This window comes from Achroia grisella, unplaced genomic scaffold (assembly GCF_030625045.1).
Source record: "Achroia grisella isolate CSIRO2021 unplaced genomic scaffold, CSIRO_AGI_Agris_v1 utg794, whole genome shotgun sequence".
Taxonomy (NCBI): domain Eukaryota; kingdom Metazoa; phylum Arthropoda; class Insecta; order Lepidoptera; family Pyralidae; genus Achroia; species Achroia grisella.
Window position 1 is genome coordinate 3,056,025 of NW_026713026.1, and position 12,644 is coordinate 3,068,668.

Here is a 12,644-nt window from a genome sequence, read left to right on the forward strand (position 1 = left end):
ACACTAATAACTAACCGTAAATGAAAAGTGTTTTATCTCTAACAAATTTTTACAACTGCTAAACGGATTCTAATAAGATTTGACATGAAGGAAGATAAATTGCATCAAAAGGATTGACATAGGCTTAGAAAGGTAAACGAAGTTCTCGGTAATAGCTAGTAATAATATATATGAGGAATGTTCCCTGAGATCAAACCTAACGATAAAACAATGTCATATGGATAAAAATGCTATGCTACTATCGGACGGACAGATGGCACATATTGAGCATTAGCATTATACAAACAATGTGTTCCAGGAACGTACGATTGCCACCTGTACAGACAAGGGACATCGTCGGAGTACTTTTAGATGGTGTTCCATACATTTTATACCGGTCAGTTTCAGCATCGGCTACTTATACTCGTACTTTTTAATACTAGTATTTCAAACTATGACCGAATCTAAACCTACATTTGGGAGTTATTTACATAAACAAATACTACCCATAAAAGTAGTTTAAATTCTATAATATATGAGGTATCAATAAATCAAGATTGATTCTAAAATGGAATATTTTATTAGTAACTGTTTTTTTACAACAATAATAAACCTATATTACTTATTTTATTGCTCATTTGAGTAAAATGATACAATTATAATTTTATTGTATCATGTATATTAACAGCATTAACAGAAGCTTACAAATTGAGTATCTCATATTTAGGTCTATGATTAGCCAAGAGAACAAAGACGTCAAGGGCTGTTCTTATGTCATCTGCGCATGCCCTTTAAATTCAACGTAAGTATTTATCGTCAACAAATGCAGATGCATTGCCACGTGTACATGCGACAACTTGTCGCTTGCTAATGACGAACGGTGGTAAAGTTTTTTCACGAATAGTTAACTACGTTCCATTACTGACAACTTGAATAGAATGACCTACGAGCAAGTACAGTCGCCAGGAAAAAAAATAAGTTTACAAAATAATAATATCATTTTAAAATTAGGTTTATCATTTTGTTTTAAATATAGATACGATCCAGAGATACGATCTTATGTGTCAAAAATTAAACTTGTTATGATGAAAGAAAGAAAAACATTTGTAAGTGTACCAATTTATATATTTTTTTATAGTCAATAATTAATTTACAATTATTTGTTATGTAACTGAAATGGCAAATAACCTGGCCCAACTGACGGTAAGTGGTAACTATCGCCTATATACATAATGAACAACACTATATACATTACGTTATTATGTAACGCCCGTAATACAACTAGCAGGGGGGAAAGGGATTGTTAGTAATGTGGACTCTCATTGCTAGCAATGTACCATGTCAGGTTGACCTCTACGCGGTTCCCCCTGGAAACCATTGCGATATATTCCAGATGAATTTATCACGATGGGCTAACTGACCTGACCTCATTCTCATCTTATCATCCTCCACTGGTGCCCCACCAGTGTAAACCGTTAGCGCAGGCGGGTGCACCATTTCATTATCATATACAAAAAAAAAAATACAACTAGCAAGTCGTTATTAGACTAAGATATCATGTCTCTCATCCTATAATTTCGCTGCTTTTTCTCACCCTATAATCGAAACATAAAACAAGCAATTCCAGCAAATTGCTAACAAAGGAAGCTTCCTTAGCTGAAATATCGGAGACGCAGACGTTTTTTAGAGTCCATCGCGGTAAAAGGTCAAAGGTAAAATTTAGTACAATGGAAATTATAAGATATGACGTGACATACAGCGTCTAAAAACAAAAAATTGTTGTAGCGGTTCTGATATCGATTGTACGACACCGCTGGCGATCGCATTGGGACAATAATTACCAAGCGTTATGGCAATGTCCGCTTATTGTGATCGCATTCATCAGTAAGTGCCACCGAGCTAGGTCCTTGCCCTAATTTGTTTGTCGCTCTACGCCGTGCCGATGAAAAGCATCGATGTAAAATTTGAATACGCGAACGTAATTATATTTCAGTTTCAACACATATTGTGCAATTCCTATTAATTGCTACTGATATTTCTAGTATTAGTATAAATAAAGATATTTTTTACTGTCGATATTTTCCAACCTAATTTCAGGAAAATTTGATAGATTCTTGTTACATATTATAAAACCTGAAAAATTAATCTACGCCGTTTTGAAAATATGAATGGCAACTAAAACTATTAAAATGCTTAGCGATATGACTGTCTTTTATACTAGTTTACTTAAATTGTTTAAATTATTCATTACTGAATCCAGTTCAACAAGTGTATATAGACATAAAAATAGGTGTTCAGAACATATTACACTTATAAATATAAGTAACTCAGAATTAGGTTACAGATGTTTCGTTGTTCAATATAGACAAATATATTTTCACAAATTAATGTCAATAATTTGAAAGTATAATATAAAACAGTCAACGGAATAAATTACATAAAAATATATGACATTATTTGATGGGCAATGTCATTTAAAATAGTTAAGAATTTGTCTCATGATAAGAGATTAGATTATAAAATCAAAGATATTCTATAAATTACTAGAAAGTGTCTGCCCGCTTCACATCGATTCCAATGCGGACGAGGAACAGAATAGACTACCTCCGCCATCTATAGCAATTAGCAACCTTTACATAAAGTAAAATAAATCATTTTAATGTTAGCTCAGTTAATTAAATGTGTAATTAAAACAAGACTTGTAAAAATACACATAGGACCTTGATTCTTAAAATATAAGAAATAACGGAATTCATAATGATAGATTCATGAGATAAATAAAAAACTGAACAGTGCTAAACCTGCTTAACTATTTGAAATGCAAATAAGTTTTCCAACGCAGCCATGATGACAAAATATGTTCATCCAAAGACGGATAGGTTTTTACTATCATACTCAAGAATATTGGGTATGTAACTTGTACACGGCGAAACTAAATCCAAAACACATAATATGCGAACTAAAGTAACTCATATGCCGAAAGATCATTAAACATTTAGCTTATAGCAATATAATTCGAGTAGCTTATAAACAGTGTGATGTGTCGACCGACCACCCACGACTATGTACAGATCACAAAAATGTTTTAGGCTCTGAATAGGAATAATGCTATTAGTACCAATCCATTAGGTCCACGTCCATGCGATCCTACACAGAATTATAGTAGATAAGTTGTGAATTTGCCACTATGAGCAAAGTAAAAAAAATGCAACCTGAGTAAATGCTTATTTTTCATCCTTCACCGATTCTCGTCACTGTACATCATAAGTATAACAGCATTAAAAAATTGCTTTGTGTGTTCATAAATAAGTTCCACCAGCTATAAGGTACAACCCGATTTCTATACTTGAACTTTGAAATAAATATTGAACCTATATGGCAACCTTTTTTCACCATTGTTAAAGATTCTTACAACCTTAGTTATTTCCTAAGGGCAATACTAGATAATACAAGAATATAAGTTTGTTATTGATAATTACAACAAACGCCATATCTTCGTCATCATAATTTAGCTAATCATCGTACACACCAAAAGAGGCATTCAGCAAGGCTGCCACAAATTGCAATATAAATGATAATAATTGTTTAGAAGCCAGTTACAATTAAATAATTCTTAAGTGCTGTCGCACATTGAGTGTTGTAGAGTCGAGTATTACTAGCTTAGCTGTGTAGTATAAATCCTATGGCCATCAGGCAGTACCGAAACATGCATGAAGTCATAGCCAGATGTTTCAATTTTTACATCCACTTGCTGAAATTGAAGCATATAAAGATCCTGAGTTAATTGAAGTTGATATCAATTTCAGATAAGGTTTTCATCATTAAAAAGTCAATTGTCACAAACTTTTACATATAATATATTAGAAGTATTAATTTGTGGTTTAAGTAAATAACAATGTTTATGCTAGTCTTAACTAATAACCATAATAGGTACTTATATCTATTAGCGAGATCCTATTAAATATTATAATAAATCAATTAAACTTGTGCATAGAGACAGAATCAACAACATACATTAAAATCAAACAAGCAAACCAAAATCAATGTGGACCATAGGGGCGTGTCCAACTGGTTTGTAAGCAATGATTCACTAGGTATTTGTTTTGCCGGTATGAACACGGAAAACCTGTCAAATTATACAAGTATGTGTATAATACTAGCGACCCGCCCCGGTTTCGCACAGATACACTTACAGTAGAGATTTCCGTTCTTTTCGAAAATAAAATTTTGTTAATGTAAGACGTCCTATGTTATTGTCGCGTTATTTGGCTTTAATAATTTTTAAAATTGGTTTATTATCTTTGCTTTGATCCATCCGTAATAATATTTTCTTTTTATTGAGTGACAATAAGTGCGACAACGGTATACGCTGGCCAGTGCCAGATCATAGGATGAGCAATACATCAGGTCAGATAGGCCATCGTGGTGAATTCCAGATGAGGAATTAATCACGATTGTTTCCAAAGGGGACCGCACGGTACTTAACATTGTTACACTTAAGGAAAGATACCCTTAAATTTAAGATTTTATCTAATCTACTTTTGTAGTTATAGTATAACATCATTACAAAATAGTATTGAAATCATTCAATGACAAATTGGCACAGTGTTAAATATTCTGCAGACACTATTACGGCAACCGAGACACGCAGGTGCGAGATTGAACACGCAATGCATTATTTTATGATCACTCTCCGTTATTTTTTAGATCAAACTTATAGTTAATGTCGCGACTGTACCGAAGAAATCGATGTGCCGAAGTAATTACAATGTAACCAGAAATTTAATTAAAGCCTTTTCTCTTTCACCGCCACAGATAATAATCGGAAGAGATATATCGCATTAAAGCCACTACATACATATTTTAGTATTCCTACAATGTGATTTTCGACCGACCGGAAATGGGGAAGAGGATTGTTAGTAATAGGGACTGGTCAGGACCATGTCAGGACGACCTTCACGCGATCCATTGCAAAGTACCGTAGTCAATTCCTGGTTAATTAATCACAATGGACTTTACTTAATGCTAATTCCACTAGTGCCTCACCAGCGTATACCGTTAGTCATAGTCACCCGGAATGCACCCTTCCGAATTCAGTCATACAAAATCAACCAAAAATTAAAGACATTCCCAAATTTAAATTTGATACTATTAGGAGTTCCAGAAATATAGTTACTGACGGGACAAAGTTGCAACATAATGGCTCCATTCAATACATGGAAGATGTAATCGTATTAGCAGGAAACAAGATTTAACGGAAAACATAAAGGGCAAGTCTAGCTATCAATAACAGCATGTGAACGTCGACAATTCATAAAGTGAGGTCGGGCGCGTGTCGGCGCATGCCAGAGTTAAAAATAGGCCAATGCAGGGACACTCCCGAAATGGAAGACACTTGGGCGCAGTCTATCAAATGAAAATGTGATGTAAACAAATAAATATGAATGAAAAATATTAGAATAATTCTCATATTTCTTCTAATATTTTTCTTTTATAATCATGAAAATTATAGGAGACAAAGAAAGTGTCTGATCATGTGAAAGGTAGAAAGCTAACGTTTCTATTTCTTTACACAAAAAATTAGAGATTTAAAAAAATAGAAGAATGAATGAAATTTTAATGTTTCTGTAAAATATGCTATATAATATAATAAGTCTATAGAACTTATAGTACCATTTAAAATGGAAATATTTTAGTCAATTAAAAACAACACGTTAATTAACATGCATTAATTATAGTAATTTATTCAACAAGATTTAATTAAACGATTTTCTTTGAGCGGGTAATAAATAAAAATAAATTTTATAAGGTAAGGCCATGTTAGCAGATTAAAATGCCACGAAAATGACATAATACAATCAGGGTGATTGAATAATTTCGTTTTTTTGCCATTCTCTAAGACACAAAATAGCTATAAGTCATACAACAGTATAATTCTCTAATTCTCTAATCTAATAAATAAAATAATATAAAATTGATGTTATATAAATTATTTAACATGGTCAATAAAATATTAATTATTTAATTGGCCGTCATAATTTATTAACATGATGTATTCAAAAAATGTAAACAGTGTATTGAGCTATTCTATTTGTAAACGTTAGGAGCGTTTCGCTCGTAAAGAACCACCTATTAAGTACTTTCATGCACCACGCTATAACATATAGCAAGTGGAGCGGGCAGGCCACTCTCTACACTCAATTCGTACTAGTTAATTGCGGTGTAATTAGTGAATCGCCATCGCAATGCCATTTCACTCTCTCCCGTCAGTAACACGTTTAGATTTAGATTATTACTACCATCGACAACGGTAGTGGACACTTCCACGCTTTTCTTATCAACATCATAAAAAGTTAAGGCATCTAAAGGCGTCACTTTCGAACCAAGACGCCTGTAAACGTTCTGACATAATGTGACAATGCCAAAAATAAGACCAAATGGTGTTGTCTCATTTGTTATTTATTTTATTGGGTCTTTCTATACCAACGAGCCTTCGAAATGTCACCTTGGCTGCATTCCTTATAAGTAGTCGAGCTTAAAATTACACAAGCAACTAGCTGTATCAAGACAAATGATATTTAATAAATACCAAAAGATATACTAGTTTACACGATACTTTAATGAGACAAACTTATCAATTTATTAGATACTGACCAAGCTAAATTGTCAATTGCAAAACAATCGGTTAGTTAGCCGATGCGATTATCGTCGATTCGGATCTGATGTTCGAGACAGTCGATGCGTGGAAACTGGAAAGGTGCGTTGGCACCTGCTGCCCACGCGAGCCGCTGAGGTCGGCGCCCACGCTGCCTCCTACAGTCTCGATACAGCCCGTAACTTGACAAGATCTACATTTACAGCATCAGTGTAAGCGAGATTGAACCAACCAAGTATTTGACAACAAATTAGGTGACTAATAATTTTGTGATTTAGTGCCAACTTGAAATTAGTGACCGTTAAATGTATCTCGAATAGGTCACATGTTAATAAATCAAATGAAAACCTGAATATATGTTTTGGAAACTTATTATTTACCATATAATAATGCAAGTAACGGAAAAGGTAATTTTAATTTCAAGTTCTGACAAGCGATCGCATGTTTACGGAACACCAAAGTTGTGGAGTCAGGTTTTCTATATTTAAATTGTCGTCCTCCCTCGAAGAGATGTGTCGCAATTAGATAAAAACATTCCAAAAGCGTTCGACAATTAATAGTAAATGACAGTAAATAGACAAACAAGTTACATGAAGAAAATTAATTTAATGACTAAGATTAAGAGCGTTCATTATTGAAGAGTCGAAACGTATTTCAGGCAATATTCAAAAATAATTTGGAAATATTTTCAACTAATTATATAAATTATAAAATGTTTAATATGGAGATATTAGATATATTATAGAAATATAAAATGGGAAAAGACTGATTCGAAAATTCGGAATACAGAATTCGTAACTATGGAATACGGCACCAAACGAATAAACGCACTTTTATTAATGAAACTATAATCAAATCGAGTAGAAGACAGCTGGACACGGTTTTCCAATCCTATTACAAAAGTTTACCAATAATTTAAAATATGATGAATAAGCCACGGTTGGCGTGGCTGTTTGGGATTAAGGTGAAGACATTGACAAATTTGGTCACATTCAAGGTACAGGAAGACAGCACTAACATTGAAATACCAAAGAAGGTTTTTCGAATCAATACATTATTGAGCAGATATAGTATACTTGTTGAACCAGAGCGGACAACCAATGATTCACTGCTTCCAAATATGGCAGAGAAGCCAACAGACAACTCAGAAAATAAGACACAGAAGACTTAGGAACATATGATCCGATACGTATTCATGGAAGCGACTAAGATGGCCTTAAGCTACTATTTAAGTTGCATTGACAAGAATTCCACAATGCGGTACATAGCAGCCGGGCGAGATTAGATTTCCTTTTAAAGCATTGAGGAAATACGTACCCAGAACGAGTCTTAATGCATAAGGAAGATAGAAATAGTAACTTCTTAAAGGTAATTGATAGAATACGCTCTAGAGTTTAATCTTACAAATTCAAATACCTCCAACTAATACTAAAACTGTAAAACAATGAGACATAAATTAATTCAAGACACAACACATCTGACATACCATGAATAATAAAGACAATCTTCAAAATAAGTGTTAGATACTAAAAAGCCAACGGAAACACGAAGACAGTGATCGTTTGGTTAATTATTTATGAATAAGTCAAGTTTTCTGAGTAAAACTATTTTGTCCGCAAGTGTCAAGGGCAAACAGATACATAGCGAATTTGTAACCGCTCTACAGCTTTCGCAGCTACTGGAACTAATAGCGTTCGTTTTTTTTTTAATACAGGAAATAGATAATGATTAGGGCTGCTTTGAGTCATTCGCCGATTGCAATTTTCGATCCACCTGAACGATCGTTAGTCATAAAAATTCTGCTTAAAAAATAATAGACAGTAATCAAGAAAACAGTACAACGTAACAACACATTTATACAATGATACATAGCAGGTTTGATTTTCTTTGATTAAACGTAGAGTCGTGTATATTTAAACATATTGTTCCAAATGAAATGTCTAATTTTCTTAATATTTATAACCCTCACAGTTAGATAATAACATTAAAGAAAGTTAATTTACTTAGTCACAATATTATAATACATCTGCGAGAATGTAGAGTCAGCACTTTGTCGAATAAAAAATATCTATTAGCATACACTTCCATCTAAATATCTTACTTAAGAGTAAATAGTTAAACTTAAACTGTAAACACTCGTTTTCAAGGAGAAAGAACGTGAACACAACTGTGGTCGGATGAAGTCATAAGAAACTAATGACAACTATAAATAACAAGCCTACGCAACAACCGATATAGATTTATTTTATTATACTATAAAACCTATAGCTTAAACGCAAACATCGACAACTACAGATTAAATAATTTGACAAAAAATAATATTAACAATTACAATCTGCCTTTAAGCTTCCGAGGACAGCGTCAAATACAATAACAAACAGCAATTATTCTATGTCGACTATAAAATCATCCATGTCAATTACATGGATGAGTCTTTAGTACGGACGGAATTTAATATGATCAGAACAGCACGCAAACGGATGACAATGAAAATTAGAGTGGCCTTTGAGCCTACGCCGATTATTAGCGAAACATTGTCAAGGCTCGTAAACATCAGATAACTGAGGCAATAACAAAACATTTTCTATTTTTCTTTTATTTTGTGCAAAGAAATTAGTAGCGTTAAAACAATTTTCACAACGTAACTTGATTAGTAAAATGTAAGAGAGTTAAATAGTTTTGCTTGTTTACCTTCGCGATAAGTGCATGATATCGTACACGTAATAAGATAATACTATACTGTAATATCTGCCCTTTACTTGTCACACATAAGTTGTCACTCGAAATCTGATAACGATATACTTCCTACATTTCTAGATGTGGTTAATTACATTTGTAGTTGTGCTATAGTAGGTACAATAAGTTTTAGTTATAATTTTAAAAAATGGTATTAATAGATGAAATTTCATAATTTATATAGTGTCATTTACATTTTTTTTTCAAGTATACTTTTGTCTTTTGCAGAGCACCAGAAATCAACTGTGTTTTTGAAATCAGTATTTCTCCATTACTAATACATACATCTATAAAATATAAACATATAGATAATATAGATATATTATAATATACATACAGGAAACACAACACTCATCATCCCACATCCGCGCCGAAGTTTCCTATTACACTATGTAAACATAATGAAGCTACTATTGTTCCAAAATTACTAACATCCACAGTGTGACCCAGTTGGATAGTGTAGACAGTACGATCCATCACGGTGAAAGTGAGAGACGCAGTGGATGTGCAAAAGGAGCAACCAGACGGAGAATATAAACATTTCGTAACCACTATTATAGGCACGGACTACCGTCGATCAATATGACCGGCGGCAGGCCTAGAGATATTACAACGGTTACGTCAGTGATTGACCAAAATGTTTCTATTCAAATACATGATTATACGTATTGAAAGTTATTTGAACAGTAAATTTTGCGAAGAGTCATACTAAGACTTAGCTAAACGTAGAACTTGTTTGCGAAGCTTATAAGACATAGAAGAAATGTCTTATAAATTCAAACCACGCCTGGTATGGACTGCTGTTGACAATGATGCGAATATTAAATGCATATGTAGGTAAAGAACAATAGGCGTCTGATTTATAATACTGGTGACGTAAGAAACCGGCGACATCTGGATAAAGATCTTTTTAAGTTTTCTCACAGACGATTGAGGACTTCTGGTAATATGTACATAACGTAACTATTATCTTTACATAACGACACATTGTAAATAGAGTGATATTCTGGGTATTAACAGTATATATGATTACTAGTCATCGTATGGTATTAAGAATACCTTTTTTATTATTTACGCGTATGTAAAAAGATTACAATTTCAATGAATTGCATTGACAGCGATATTATAATGAACAGTGACGGTTCTCAAAAGTTGGACAAGTCAACGAAAATATTTCATTTCCATATAATATAATATATCTGCACATTTGTAAAAGTGAAAAGTATTCGAAATATCCGCTGATAATATTCATCAACATTACCGTTCCTTTCCTTTTCATCGTACAGAACGGATGAATATGTTATTTATTAATATACTTTATTGCACTTGTAGCACTAAAAATATAGATGGTTATACAAAGATGTGAGCAAAGGCTCTCTGAGGAAAGGGATCTCTTCCAGCCACCCTAACCCTGACAGAGGTGGTTAGTTATAACGGACAATGATAGTGCTCAAGTTTGAGCTATATAAACAAAAAGAAAACGTTAATATATATTCAATGTATTTAATAAATAAATATTATATTATTTATTTATATATAAAAACATTATTTATTTATAGAAACATACAACAGTATACAGCCGACAAAGTATTATTTTTGCATCTAACATACTCATAAACCATGAATGCCACAAAAATCGCTAAGTAGGCGTAACGACATTGCTAATGTTTCGTTTATGCATTAATTTACAGTGTTTCAAGGTTTAAATTATAATGCAGGATGATCGCAAACATCTCACTTGTCTGTAAGTATTGATCTATTCAGTATTTATGAAGATCAAAAGACCATTATGGAAATAAACAAAGCTACCCAAATCCCGTCGAAATCTATAATGTATCTACTACCGTTATGATACATAAAGAATTACTATAGATACAAAGTTAATATTTTTAATTTATATAAAATACAGGAAAGTTTAGTGCAATGGCGTGTTCACATAAAAAGCATCAATCTCGGTGGTCTAGCAGTTTAGCACAACGCCGTACTTTGGATGGTCGCGGTTTTGATTCCTCGCACAGTACACACATTTGTATGATCGTGTGTTTTGGTCTGGCCTATGTAGTTTATGTACGTATTTCAAAAAACGTGACTACTTGTAACTACTGATGTTTAACACCTACCCATAATACAATTTCTGATTAGCTTGGAACTAGATGGCGCTGTGTGAATTGTTCTCAGTTATTATTATTATCAAGATCACGAAGGAACATAGTGCCAATTAACATGGAACAATGCAAGGACTATTAAGACGAACATCGTGAAGCCAACATTTCTTTCTATATATAACAACATTACTCAGCATAACAGGCTACTTTTGGCTTTCTATTAGCAAAAGAATTTGTAGTATTAGCACTGGAATTTAAAGTTTGTTTATTATAAGTGAAAATGATACTGATACTCAACTGTCATCCTCTAAATAGATATGTAAAAATGTATATATAATATGGACTCTATTCTCCGCATGTAGCCCGTCATCTGGGCCGTTACGCGTGGAAAGCCGAGACAACTAAAGTAGCTAGCGAAGCTCCTACCAAAAGCGCTGAGGTCTCCTAGTGCTTACACAGGCTTCACGGAGCGTCTCTCCGCTAAATAGACATCAAAAATTATTCAAACATTTTTAAACAGGAAGACCATTCTTATTTTTTTTTTGTTTAAATTAATATAAAGCGGGATTACGTCTATGTTGTTTAATTAATTAAAAATCAATTCGTTGCATTAAAAAAAAATATGACCTTTTCGATTACAGCTAATGAACTTCCTCAACGAATCTTCAAAGATCCTAAAAACTATTACCAAATTATAGATTGTAATATTTTTACTATTACATATTTTATTATGCCATTCTTATTTTTTAAATGAGAAAGTTTCTTTAGATATTCGTTACTCAATCACGTTTCAACGGCCTAACGGATATGATTAAAAATTGGCTCCTAAATACACGGCTTGATTGACGCATAAGTTTTTTTCTTAATGTGAAGCAACGGAATTAAACAAGTCATTGGTATACACGACATTTCAATAACTCGTCTACAATTCGAGTTTTCCCACGGAGGCCGCGCACTTAACCCGCACGACATTATCACTTCGCACAAAATTATTGGACAATCTCAGCCTTTCACATCTGGAAGGATGCGTGAAAGATGCTGGAATTACTTTGTGTGAAAGTTGCTTTTTGTATTTCGACCTTAGTTAATATATAGTAAAGTCTTATTTATGTCTAGAAGCCTATGGTGGTGTAGCTGTTAGCCTGCTTAGCCGGCATAGCCTCATAATA

The 12,644-nt window shown here is 33.2% G+C and overlaps 1 protein-coding gene across 9 annotated transcripts in view; it reads right to left on the reverse strand.

The window, feature by feature from the left end:
- Positions 1 to 12,644, reverse strand: part of LOC131851673 (patronin) — an 80,182-nt gene that overhangs the window by 57,626 nt on the left and 9,912 nt on the right. The gene's annotated exons all lie outside the window — the stretch shown is intronic.